The following is a 13,140-nucleotide window of genomic DNA, read 5'->3' on the forward strand; positions in this document are numbered from 1 at the left end:
CATTACCAATCCCTGACCTCTCCCAAACACAAATATTTACTTCAGGGAAATTAAAAAGAAAAGGACAGGCTGAATATTTTAAAATCAAGATCTAAACATCTTAGATCACTCTCTGTTCAGAGCTGTTTAAAAGTAAGATTGAATTCCCAGCCAGTAGAAAACCACACCACATCAGCGAGTAATTGGGAGCTATAAATCTCCTCAAGGACTTTTTTTTTCCTCCTAATTTTGATGTTAGTTGCATTCTGCTCTCTTCCCATTACCAGTTCTGGCATCTATGTATAGTAGTGATGTAAACATCAATATATTAATGTCAAAGAAGCATCCAAAGTGAAATTGAATGTCAGCAAGTATAAAGGAAATGCAACAATAGCTTTCCTATTGAATCCTCAGCAGATTCCAGAGAATGGATTGACTTTCAGCTCATAATCAGGAACCCATTTTCACCTGAAATTTGAACTATTTCTCTCTTAAATGGTGATTATTTTCTGATTCCATTACCAGGTTCAGTCTTGACACACTAGTACAATTTCTTTATCTCTCCTTTAAAATGTGACTGTATTATACAATGTAAATGAGAACAGACACATTTTCCATTGGTGGCTTTTTATGCATGTGATTTATTAAAAGTCCAAGTAATATTTCAGAGGACAGCAAAATGCTGCTGAACGTGAAACACATTTGTATTGTGCAAGTGCTCCAAACAGATATCCAGCAGTATTCCTTGGGCACACACAACAATGTAGCACGTGAATAGTTAATTGTTAATATGTAACAGGAGCATCTATAACACTACGAACAGTTATACAGTTCCAAGCAGGGGCGGCTCTAGACATTTCGCCGCCCCAAGCAGGGCGGCGTGCCGCGGGGGACGCTCTGCCGGTCGCCGGGAGGGCGGCAAGCGGCTCCGGTGGACCTCCCGCAGGCGTGCCTGCGGAGGGTCCCGCGGCTTTGGTGGACCTCCTGCAGGCGGAGCCGCCTACCGCCCTACCGGCGACCGGCAGAGCGCCCCCTGTGGCATGCTGCCCCAAGCACGCGCTTGGCGTGCTGGGGCCTGGAGCCGCCCCTGGTTCCAAGAAGTGCTGAACTTGACATTGACCACCGTCTTTTTCTGACAAAAGTGCACCTATAACTTTGAAGAGAGCCAGTTAATGAGCTGAAACAATAAAGCCATCAGTGAGCTTTCCATTCTGAACTGCTTAAGGCCATCAAACCATTAGAGGCTTAAGTCTCACTCCTTCTGATTCTGATGTGGAATGGCGTTGTTTCAAGTAATGAGAGCTGACCACAGCCAGCTCAGTGATGGGACCTCAGCTCTTCAAATGCCATTCATGGATCAATGAGAAGAGATTCTCAGTAATGGAACTAAGAACAAAACAAGGCTACAGTTTGAGTCTTCAAAGATGTGTTTACTGGGAGCAAAAGTAAAGGGTGAATGGGTTTGACTTTGGAACATCATGAAGTCGTTTTGTTTAATAATAATAATAATTAATAATAAAAAAAGGAATCCTGGTGGTTGACTCAGCCAGTCAGTTTAGAAAAGGCTGCTGGCAAGCAGGTTCTCTGTGTCTCTTATTCAACTTTGTGTTGTTTTTAGGGAAAGGTGGCACCAGCTTGTCCAGTAAAGAATTGGGATGGCAGCATCAGCCAGCATCTGCAAGATGAGTTGTGTCGATGGGAAGATCATTTCATGACACTCTAGCTCTGTAATGGAATCAAAAGCTGCGTTGGAGTTGATGGCAAATACACAACATGGTTTCCTATTTCCATGGGAGTTTGGCCAGGCTGTGTTCTGTAACCACTGTTAAATATGGGCATTGATTGGTTGATGGCTAGGCTTAAGGAGGCAGCTGTTGGTGGCATTGAGCTGAACACCATGCGGCTTTGAAGTCTCTAATACACCGGTGGCATTGTCATGTTGGCTCAGTTTGGTGGATCGCTGGAGCTGATGGCCGATGTAGCTGGGCAAGAAACAGCATGCATTGATTTGGTTATTAATCAGGATAAAACTAAACCCCTGGCCATTACCATCAAGCAGCCTCCAGTTCCAGAGTACAGCCAGCTCAATATTAACCCATCCAGATGGGACATTGAACAGGTGGCAACTGTCAAATATCTGGGCATCATCCTAGACAGTGCTGGAGCATGCTTGAAAGAGGTGGATGCATTTATAGCAGCAGCTGCTGCCACGTTTCAGGCCTTTGAGTGGCCTCTGTGGAGACTTTGCGATATCAAGTATGCTACATAGCTACAGTTCTATAGAATCACATTTATATCAACTCTTGTACAGAGAAGTGAAACATGGATGCTGTGGAAGGCTGAAGAACCCTGGATCGATGTTTCTGGTTCTTGTTAATTTGTCAGCTGCTCCATATCCAGTGAAGGACAAAATCAGAAATAAGGATTTTTTTAAGATGAATCCAGTGACCACCTCCATCAACACAGGGTTGGTTTGGGCAACTTTCTTGGTATGGACATACTATTAGACTGGAAGGTTAATGAACTCCAAAGTGTGTATTAAGGAATACTGCTACGTGACTGGCAGTCACATGGGCACCAAAAGCTTCGGTGGTATGATAAGATTGCTGGTGATGGACCATAAACTGAATATACAGCCAGACCATCTTAAGAACCTAGCCAGAGATTCATCTGTGTGGCACTTGATCCTTTTGGAATTTGCCCTGATGATGATGAGGGGAGTTATGCACCCAACTCCAATTGAAAGTCAGTGCATTGGTAGGTACTGATTCATTCATGTCCATCAAAATCCATATTTGAATGCCCCATATATTTAGATCTGGGGCTTTGGTTACCCTATTCTAGGGATTTAGGGGCCTTTTCACAAAATTTGGATGTAGGTTCAGATTATAACCATCTTGAAAGATCAGGGATATTCAGATCTGGAGTTTTGCTCAGGCCCATCCATAAATGTTGTATCCTGTGTACATTTTCTGGTCACAGAAAGAGAGATGACAGGCTGAAAGCAGGTGTGGAACACATCTAGTTTAGGAATGTGTTAATTGAAAGGTTCACTGCAGATTGCCAGCTCTTTGACAAACCTGAGCTGTTTAAAACCATACGAAATTCAGGATCCCTCTTGTCAGCTGTGGAAAGCTTTAATGTTTTGTAGCATGTAGAATTTCTTTCTCAGATCAAAATGTTCCTTAATTTCCCTTGTTTATAGAAATCTTTTATTTTTCTAGCACCTTTTAGATATAATTCAACACTAATGATTTGGCTTCTCATTTGCCATCATGCTAAAATTACCCTAATACTTGGGATTAAAAAAATATACTGTACAGATGCTGGATAATTGACTTTAGGGAACAATTTTGCATTGGTGGGGAGATGGACTGAGTGGTCCCAGACATTTTCCCATCTCTAATTTTCATGACCCTTTGCCACTGACTTTCTGGTTGGCTGTGGGCAAGTCACTTAACCGCTCCATGTCTCAGTTTACCTACCAGTGAAATGGATATAATAGTTCAGTAGGATGTTGGGAGACTTAAATATTGCAAAATGGCGAGATCTTTGGATTAAAGGTACTATAGAAGGGCCATTTATGATGATAAAAACAAAGTCCCTCAATAAGTATGTTTCAGCTGAATTCTTATTGGGCACCTGCTAAGAGGTTTGGCTATCTTTACTGTATGTTTGCAGGCCTGCGGTCCTCTTTGATGCTGATCATCTGTTAGTGCTGCTTTCAGAAAAAGTGCAGCTAAAACAATGTTAGCTGGGAATAAGCTCTTGTTTAATGGCATGTTCCAACAGCAATGACTCATTTAGCTGGAGAACTCTAGCACAAGATAATTGACCTTGACAGCACAGTCATGCACCCTCGCCTTTGGTTTGAGCCACATAACTAAAATCATGGTCAATTATAGAGCCTGCAAGAGTGAGCATAAAGACTTAATTAAAGAGTAGCAAGAAATGGACACATAAGAAAGATCTTTGAAATTAAAGTCCAATAGATTGAGTCCAGTTGCAGTGAAATAAACAAGCTCTTAATTACATAGCGTTGGAATAACGGTCTCCATTGGACTGACAGAGAGTCATTACTTTCTAGTGCCTGAGATCTCCAGGGCAGCAAAGGTAGAGCAGCTCTTTAAATAAATAAAGTAAACAAATTAAATCTGATTAGGTTTTCCTTACATTACAAAAATGTGCATTGCCAAGTACAGAAGATCCATTTTTGAAGCTACATAGTTCCCCCAGGGTGAGCTCCAAAATATGAGTTACCAGTGCATGGTTTGGGGACAGCTTATGGCCCTTACATTGTTCACATGGCACAGGGGGAAAAAAAGAGATCAGTACAGCAATGCATCTGTCTATGGGCAGGAGAGAGGGCTTTGTGGTTAAACCAGTGGACTGAGAATCAGGAGATCTGGGTTATACTGATTTCATTTTATTCCTGCCACTTCAAGAAAATTCCGATGCGATTTTTGGCAAGCCACTTAACTAGGTCTCAGTTTTCCTATCTGTAAAATGGGGATAATACTTATTTACCTCGAAGGAGGGTGGCAAAGCTTCACTCTTTAATGGTAGTTTTGAGATCTTAATTAGGAAGGTGCTAAAGAAATGCAGAGCAATATGACAATTCCACAAGGGGTTGGTTTTGTTGACTCTGTTACAGAAGATAGAATTGGATTTTATTAATTTCTATCATGCACCAAATGGCCTATGGGTACAGCATTGGATGCTTAAAATCCATTAAAGTGACGTGAAGCATGAAAGGAATTTCTGGATCCAAGCCTTCTTGCAATAGTCAAGGGGGGTGGGGGAGAGAGAGAGAGAGATGCTTTAGAGATGATTTTCTTTATTCACTGTGACAGAGAAATATTCAACCCAAATAATTACAATCAAGAAATTAAAGTCCAATGTAAAGGCAGCATATATGCATGGCAGTTTCATGGAATGATTTTGATAACAATAAACATAATAATGTGTTCTGGGAATTACAATACCCAATTATTTCAACCAACACCTTTTTCAAGGAGAGTGATTTTAATTTTTCCCTGCATCTCCAAACTGTGGCTGATGAATGATAAATATAAAGCAAGTGACAAAAAATTCTGTATTGTATTCTACTATACTTCTTCACGCCTGCTGCAAGTGAAAATATTCCTTATAACTGAACTCAGATAATCTAGGATCCAGCAAACCATACTTTTTACAGAAAAACGTGGAATGTGGGAGGGGAAGAGACACTCATTGTCACATGGCTACCAGCAGCAATGTTGCAAGGACCCAGGCAGGATATTAACTATTTCACTGCAAAGTACCTTCCATTCTAGGATTTCAAAACGTTGAAGTTCTTACTCAGTTTTTACTTTGCAGGAGTAATTACCAAGGGCTGGATTTTTGCCACCATTACTCACACTGAGTAGTAGGTTACTCTCATTGAAATCGATCCAGGGCTACTTACAGCATAAGGTGCTACATAATATGAGTAAAAGTGACAGATATTAGCTATGAGTAAGAATTTCAGGATTGCCCCATTTTTGCATTAAGATGGTGGAGACTGGTTCAGAGTGCTTGAGAAATGGGAATTGTGTAAATTACCAGTATTTTTGCCTGGCTGGAAACAGTATTTAATTGTGGCTATCAAGGCAAAAATACAGGCCATTTAGCAGACCGATCTCTTCTGCTCCTAGAAGAAGGGTGGCTGTGGCTGCCACCACCCCTACTATAACTAGCAGGCCAAACCCTCTAAATCCCAGCCGACACCAGAAAATCTATCTCTGTGAAATCTTAGTGTTCTGGGTGATCTGATGTAATTAGTGTGGGTATTGTGGCAAATAACTTTGGTCAGACCCTATTATGCTGCCTTCTGGAAGCTTTCATAATGCAATATGGATGACATATGTTCAGAAAACTCATCCTTGAGTGACATGGTACCACTGGAGTTGAAATTTGGTGCAGAACAGGAGTTGGGCATTGACACATAAATATCAGAAAAAATGGGAGAACGCCAAAGCAGCGCTAATGAGATCACACAAACTTCCTCTTCTGGACGTTCTTGTCATTTTTCTCTGTAACAAAAGAAATAAGTTTGCCGAAGGTCACTTTCTTTGTTTACATGGACCAGTACTATTGGTTTGCTGTATAAAACAAGAGACAAGCGTTTGGGCAATTGCCATGGAAACGTATAAAGAGTACACATGTGTGACACATCACCTTCACCAAATGCACTTTTGTGAACCAGAAGACAGACAATGAAAGCCAGACTCCTAGTGATATTTCAGCACTACAGGAGATGTTACTAGGTACTGAGGATTTTTTTCCTGCTATATTAATACAGCCACAGTTATGTGCCAGACAAGTCAGCTGGTGGCTCTTTATACCAGGCTTGACTGCCAATGCCGCTAGCTCCTTCCCCTGGGTTTTCCTATGTCCTTAGTTCTCTCTGGACTTTCTCCAAGGGGCATCTAGATCTTGATCTCCAAAGTGCTAAGTGCCTTCAATCTGTGTTGACATTACTGGGAGCTGAAGTCACTTGGCATTTCATATGACTGGGTCCCTACTTGCACACACCCCTTTTCTGAAATTAACATATGATCATGATTCTTTCCTTAAAAAAAGCCTCTGTTTAGACTGACAAGATTTATGTAAACATCTATATAAAGAAGCAGGAAGCCATGCTCCATCCCAGAGGGGTACTGACTGCCGATAGAGTAGTCCATTCTACTCTGATTTAACATATCAGTTTTTGTTCACCTCTCCTTTTTAACTATATTATGATCTCTAATTCTGTAGCGGAGAATCTATTTTACCCAACATTGTAGTGAGCATCCTGTGATGCACAAAGTGGACACGGTCATTACTTTATGTTCACCAGTTTGTCTTAAACAAATATTAGTGAGCACTGCTCCCCTGGGTAACATTACAGCAAGCAGCAATTTTCCAGCAAGCTTAAGAGTAGATTGCTCCTGCAGCATCACTGCGTACTGAGGCACTACTGTATTTTTATATGATGTAGGTGATACATTTACTGCATTCAAAAGGGAGGGGAAAGAAATATCCTACTGACATAGTACATGCATAAGAATGTATTAATCTGAGAGAGCCTATATCTCATCTGAACACCTTGCTTATGGGGGTGGTAGTGTCAGGGGGCTTCCTTTTTTCCTATATCCTTTCGTGGAGATCCATGAACCCTCCCTTATCTCATTTCTTGAAGCCCTTTGTCGTTGCTAGTATCATTCTGGTGAATTCCTCCATTGGGGCTCCCTATGGAGCAGATCAAATTTTGCTCCCAAGAGGGTTTGCTGTTGAGAGATGTAAGGCACAATTCCCTTCCAGCTCCGGCTGTACAAACTGAGACTGCGATTCAGTCTTTGGCTCCCACATGGACAATGCAGAATCCTAACACGAGGCCACCAAAGGGGCAAGCCCATTAGTGCTATGGTTCCCATATCCTCCCACCCACTGCCAGGGAAACAAAATCAGGGTAAAGTAGGAGACAGCATGGATTGGGGAAAAATTATGAGATGTTTTCCCTCTGCATAGTTGTTTTCTTCTGTACAATATCATCCAAGCCCACTGTTCTCATGGAAGAAAGCCAGAGAGCAGAGGTGCTGGATGGGTAGGATGCATTCTAAGGAACATGTTCCCGCTCCTCCACAGACTGAACTGTGCGTAACACTGAGAATTAGTTAATGTAACTTGAAATAGTCAAAATGGGAATCTTGGGGCATTCAGAGAACTTTCTGAGTGCTGTGCTGATTGGCTGTTTGTGCCAACCTTCTCCCTCAATCTCTTCATCTCAGTTCACTCCACACCTGCCCTTTTAACCCTCTTCTCCCTGCCCTTTTCCTTTCACCCTCTTTCCTTTAGTGTCCCCTCTCCCTTCACTTTCTTCCCATTTAGCTGATCCCCCTCCTAATTAAATAACCCTAAAACCAAGCAAACAAAAACTAACACACCCTCTGCCATCCTCACATAGCTCACTCTGCTCTGTCTAATCTAAGTAGACCATAAGCTCTTTAGGGGCAGGGACTGTCTGCTACTCTTTCTCTACAGTGCCTAGCATAATGGGGCCCTATCCTTGGGTGGTGCTTAGGTACTATAATAAACATGATAAATAATCCTTCCCAAGCTGTAATGCCCAGAGCACAATCCCACATCCATCAGCTGTTGCTTGGGAACTGGGATGCTGAGGTGAGGTATGTAAGGTTGGCAGGGTATTCATGGGTTAGAGCTGGGGTTTATGGAGGATCCTCAGCCTCTAATCATTTCCCTGTTGTCCCTCCTCATGCCTGCCTGGGGACTATGGCAGGGGTGGGCAAACTTTGTGGCCTGAGGGCCACATCGGGGTTGTGAAATGGTATGGAGGGCCGGGTAGGGAAGGCTGTGCCCCCCCAAACAGCCTGCCCCCCGCCCCCTATCTGCCCCCTCCCACTTCCCATCTCCTGACTGCCCCCCTCAAAACCCCACCCCCTATCCTGCCCCCCCTCCCTGACTGCCCCCTCCTGGGATCCCCTGCCCCTAACCGCCCCCCCCCAGGACCCCACCCCCAATCCACCTTCCCACCCCTTTCGGAATGTGGCCCTGCGAACATGGGCAGAGGACTCAGGAGGAGCAGGGGCAGCCACGCAGCCAGAGAGAAGCGGCGGTTTCCCCTTCAAAGCGCCGCTTCTCCCCGGCCGGCTGCGCAGCTGCCCGGTGCTCCTCCTGAGTCCTCTACCCGCACTCCCACCACCCACACCATCCGCCTGCTCCCATTGCCCTGCAGTGCAACCCCTCCCCCCCGCGGGGGGTGCACTGGTGCTGAGCTGCCCGAGTGCCCGGCCCTGGGTCTCCCTGTTGTTGGAGGACCCCATGCCAGGGCACCCTGTGTTCACTTGTAAATCTGCCCCTGAGCCGCACTGCTCGGCCAGAGCCACCCATGCCACCGTGCTGTCGGCACGGCGAGCTGAGGCTGCCAGGGAGGGGGGAACAGCAGGGGAGGGGCCAGGGCTGGCCGAGAGCTCAGGGGCCGGGCAGGATGGTCCCACAGGCCGGATGTGGCCCCTGGGCTGTAGTTTTCCCACCTTTGGACTATGGGGTGGAGGTCAGAAAGCAGCCTATACTCATTACTTCCTTGTGGTTTTGCATGATCTTGTTTTATGTGCACTCTTTATTATGCAGTAATGGTTAAAATAGCCATACAACACTGTTTTGTAGCTGTTTACATGCATAGACTGCAGCTAGGATTTCCCTTACTGCTTAGAGATGACAGACTGATCAATTGGGAGCTGGAGTTTGGCTGCTGCAGAGATACACATTTCACACTAATGAAAGGATCTTCAGGGAAATAACAGGATGTTTAACAAGACAATTAGTATGAGAGAAAATGAGCAGAAGTAACTTGTGATGGTGCATCCCATAAGGCTTTATGGAAATATGCTTATCAGTGTGTATATATATGACATAACTGGAATATATTTCATGTTACATATGCCATGTAACATATCTCTGTAAAGGTTATGATCTACTGAATCTATTCATCTTATTTATATGCATGTGTCGTTGTTGTATTCAAAGTTATGAATATTGGCCGTGTACTTGCTTGATTTCTAAGTAGCCTTAGTAAAGCATTTGGTCAGCTTCTTGAGAAAGGAATGTGCAAATTAAGTGCCCAATCAAGAAGCACTTAAAGGACAATGAATCTTGGAAGGCTCCAATCCACATAAGAAGTCTACCTGAGGACATTTGGGGTAGCATGTAAACAATGGCTGCTGCCTTTAAAAACTGACAGAGTCCTGTGGCACCTTTGGAGCATAAGCTTTCCTGAGTGAATACCCACTTTATCAGACGCAGTGGGAATTCACCCACGAAAGCTTATGCTCCAATACGTCTGTTAGTCTATAAGGTGCCACAGGACTCTTTGTTGCTTTTTACAGATCCAGACTAACACAGCTACCCCTCTGGTACTTTAAAAACTGAGCCATGCATGGACATGTGACGTGCCCATGTGACTCCAAAACTCCATCTTGGAGCTGTACTTTGCTTAGGAGAGAGGAAGAAGTCTCCACCCGGAAGAGAAAGTCTATTTAACTCCATGGAAGACCCCCTCCATTTTGTTTTCAGCTGGCTAAAGAGAGAGCCTCTCCACCCCCAAGGATACCTGAAAGAAACTGGAACAAAGGACAGTAACAACAGGGGGTGTGAGTGAGTGCTGGACCCAGACTAGAAGGAGACTAGTCAGTAAAAAAAAATCTTACTGGAACTCCTCTGAGGGTGAGGTTTTATCTATATTCAGTTTTATTACTGTATTAGACTTAGACTTGCATGTTTTGTTTTATTTTACTTGGTAATTCACTTTGTTCTGTTTGCTATTACTTGGAACCACTTAAATCCTACTTTCTGTATTTAATCACTTTTTACTTATTTATTAACCCAGAGTATGTATTAATACCTGGAAGGGTGGGGGCAAACAGCTGTGCATATCTCTCTATCAGTGTTACAGAGGGCAAACAATTTATGAGTTTACCCTGTATGTAGAACAGATTTATTTGGGGTTTGGACCCCATTGGGAGTTGGGCATCTGAGTGTTAAAGACAGGAACACTTCTTAAGTTGCTTTCAGTTAAGTCTGAAGCTTTGGGGCACATGGTTCAGACCCTGGGTCTGTGTTGGAGCAGACGGGTGTGTCTGGCTCAAAGGACAGGGTGCTGGAGTCCCAAGCTGGCAGGGAAAGCAGGGGCAGAAGTAGTCTTGGCATATCAGTTGGCAGCCCCAAGGGGGTTTCTGTGATCCAACCTGTCACAGGGAAGGAAACAAATGACATTGTTATAAGAGATCTATCTTGCTATCACGTGGATGGCCCCAATCACTGAGGTATCTGATCTCTGGTTGGGGTAAACTTCCACTGTCTAAGATACTTACTGGTCCCCCATTACTGTGATATCTGATACCTCACCATCTTTTAATGAATTTATTCTTACAACATCCTTGTGATACAGGGAGATGCTGTATCCCCGGTGTGCGGATAAGAAACTGAAGCAAGGAGAGGCTAAGTGACTTGCCCAAGGTCACACAGGAAGTCTGTGACAGAGCTAGGAATTGAATCTCTGGCTAGTGCCCTGCTCATTGGACTCTCTTTTCTCATCTTTCCTTTTCAAATGCTAAAGATTAAGGGAAAAGATGGGTGTAAGAAGGAAGAGCTTGTGATGGAGGGATATGCTCTCTTATGGGATTTGGAGTGTGGTGCAATCAGACAGCAATGATCAGTCAATTGCTTTTTATTCCCAGACTGCACTCCTTGTACACCTGAAACTCCCACTCCCAGGAGAAATGAGTGTATAAAGGATGCAGGGTCGGCTACTAATTCAAGTGGGATGTCTTAATGCTAGTTTCTAATCAGCTCTGACTGTATGGATGATGATTTCTTGTTTTCAGAGCTTGCAAATCACAACAGGAAAAGGACCCCCAGCATTTCAGACTCATCGTTTGCAAAAGAAAACCCACAGAGTGACCAGATGTTCAGTCATGAGTTAACTAATGAGTTTAGGTAAAATTTACAGGGAGCTTTGAAATTGGATGGTGCTATATAAATGCATAGTCTTACTGCTATTCAGACTGCTACCTGTGCACGCTGTCAGACAGCAGCGACTTGTGCATATTTTTATTCAATACGGATCTTGGTAAGCCTGGGGCTGTGTGTATTATGGGGAGTGGCTGAGCATGTACAGAAGGGTCTGGGTATTGCTTAATACTGGATCAGACCAGTTTGAGACTAGTCTGAGATCAAGTGTGAGATGTGCCTCATTAGCATTCACAACTCATCTGGACCAGAGACTGCACTTTATTTTCATGTAAGAGTCACAACTGAAAAAGAGAGAGAGGGGGGAACTTTAGGGGCATTTGTAAGCCTAGATCCTCAACTGTGCACACATACCACCTTGTCAGCCTTCAGAATGCGCCAAGGGAAAAGCTGAGATAAATGGGCCACTGGGACCAAAAGCTCAATCTTGGCAAAGATATTTCATGTAAAAGGGCTTTAGCAATAGGGAGTCAGTCCAGTTTAAGATTCTAAGGTGAAGGATCTCCTATGATACACTCCCAAGCCAGCCTATGTTTATGCATAAGCATATAAAACCTGGGTATCCTTTGAAAGCAAGATTAGTGTTTCAAAGCTAGTATGTCTGACATGCTGAAATGCTTCCCCTCCTGCTCTGCCCCCTCACACCTATACCTGCTAGTGGACTGACAGACATGAGGCTTAATTCTGCCAGATTTGTGTGCCCTGACCAGACTCTGATCTTCATACAATTCTATCCGTTGCTGAATAAATAATGCCCAGGCAGCCATGCATTTTTCATGCTAAGGTTTTTAAAGGCCACTGAATTGGTGCATGTAAATTCAATTTAATTTTCTCTGCCCGCTAAACAGCCAAATTATTAACATCTAACTCTCAGTACGCTGAGCTGCTGCACCAGCCACAGAATCCCCTCCTTCACCCCCCCCTCCTCGATATAGACAAAAAGGGAGTGAAATGATCTGACTTTTTCTTTTATTTTTATTTTATTTTTTTTGTGTGGCACAGCACACATATGAGTGCATGAAGCAGAGCAAAGTGACTGGCTTGCGGGGTTGATATTCTTCTGGAAATGTGCTAATCCCTTCCCGAAAAGCAAAGCTGGGGTCTTTACTTGTAGCTGTTGACTAATCTGGATGTCAGAGGCTCAGAAGGGTCTAGGGGCAGCTTTGTCAGGAAAGTGAGTGAAGGGCTCTGAGGGAAGAAGCGAGAAGCTGTGCTGTGAAACGGGAGCTCAACAAACAAGGATAGAAAGCAAATCCTGCAAGATGGGGCCAAAGGTGTGAATGTTAAACCCTTCAGGTTAACTCCCTGTGTCTTGGAGCCACTCTAGCCAGTGTTCCCTACTAGAGCAGAGTTCTTTATGGCGAGGTAGCACTGAAGCACAGAGTAGTGTTCAAAAAATATGGGGAACTTCTTCGCACTAGCAGGGTGGTGGGAAAGAGGATAGTGCTGGTGGTGTTGAGAATAGATGGCTGGTTAGTTTCTTCCATCTGTACTAGAAATCATTCATGAGAGCTCATTAGGAATAAGTGCAGAACTACACCAGGCTAAGCAACCTTTTCCTTGGGAAATGGAACGTAATCCCCACCATCCTGTGGCATGAGATTTACCAGACAA

The 13,140-nt window shown here is 43.9% G+C and overlaps 1 long non-coding RNA gene across 2 annotated transcripts in view; it reads left to right on the forward strand.

The window, feature by feature from the left end:
- LOC123376304 overlaps positions 1-13,140 on the forward strand; it is a 120,043-nt gene that overhangs the window by 37,107 nt on the left and 69,796 nt on the right. For both annotated transcript variants that reach the window (XR_006581751.1, XR_006581752.1), the window contains exon 2: positions 1,598-2,736. This is a non-coding gene — a long non-coding RNA (uncharacterized LOC123376304). The remainder of the gene's footprint in view (positions 1-1,597; positions 2,737-13,140) is intronic.

The sequence above is a fragment of the Mauremys mutica genome, chromosome 8 (assembly GCF_020497125.1).
Source record: "Mauremys mutica isolate MM-2020 ecotype Southern chromosome 8, ASM2049712v1, whole genome shotgun sequence".
Taxonomy (NCBI): domain Eukaryota; kingdom Metazoa; phylum Chordata; order Testudines; family Geoemydidae; genus Mauremys; species Mauremys mutica.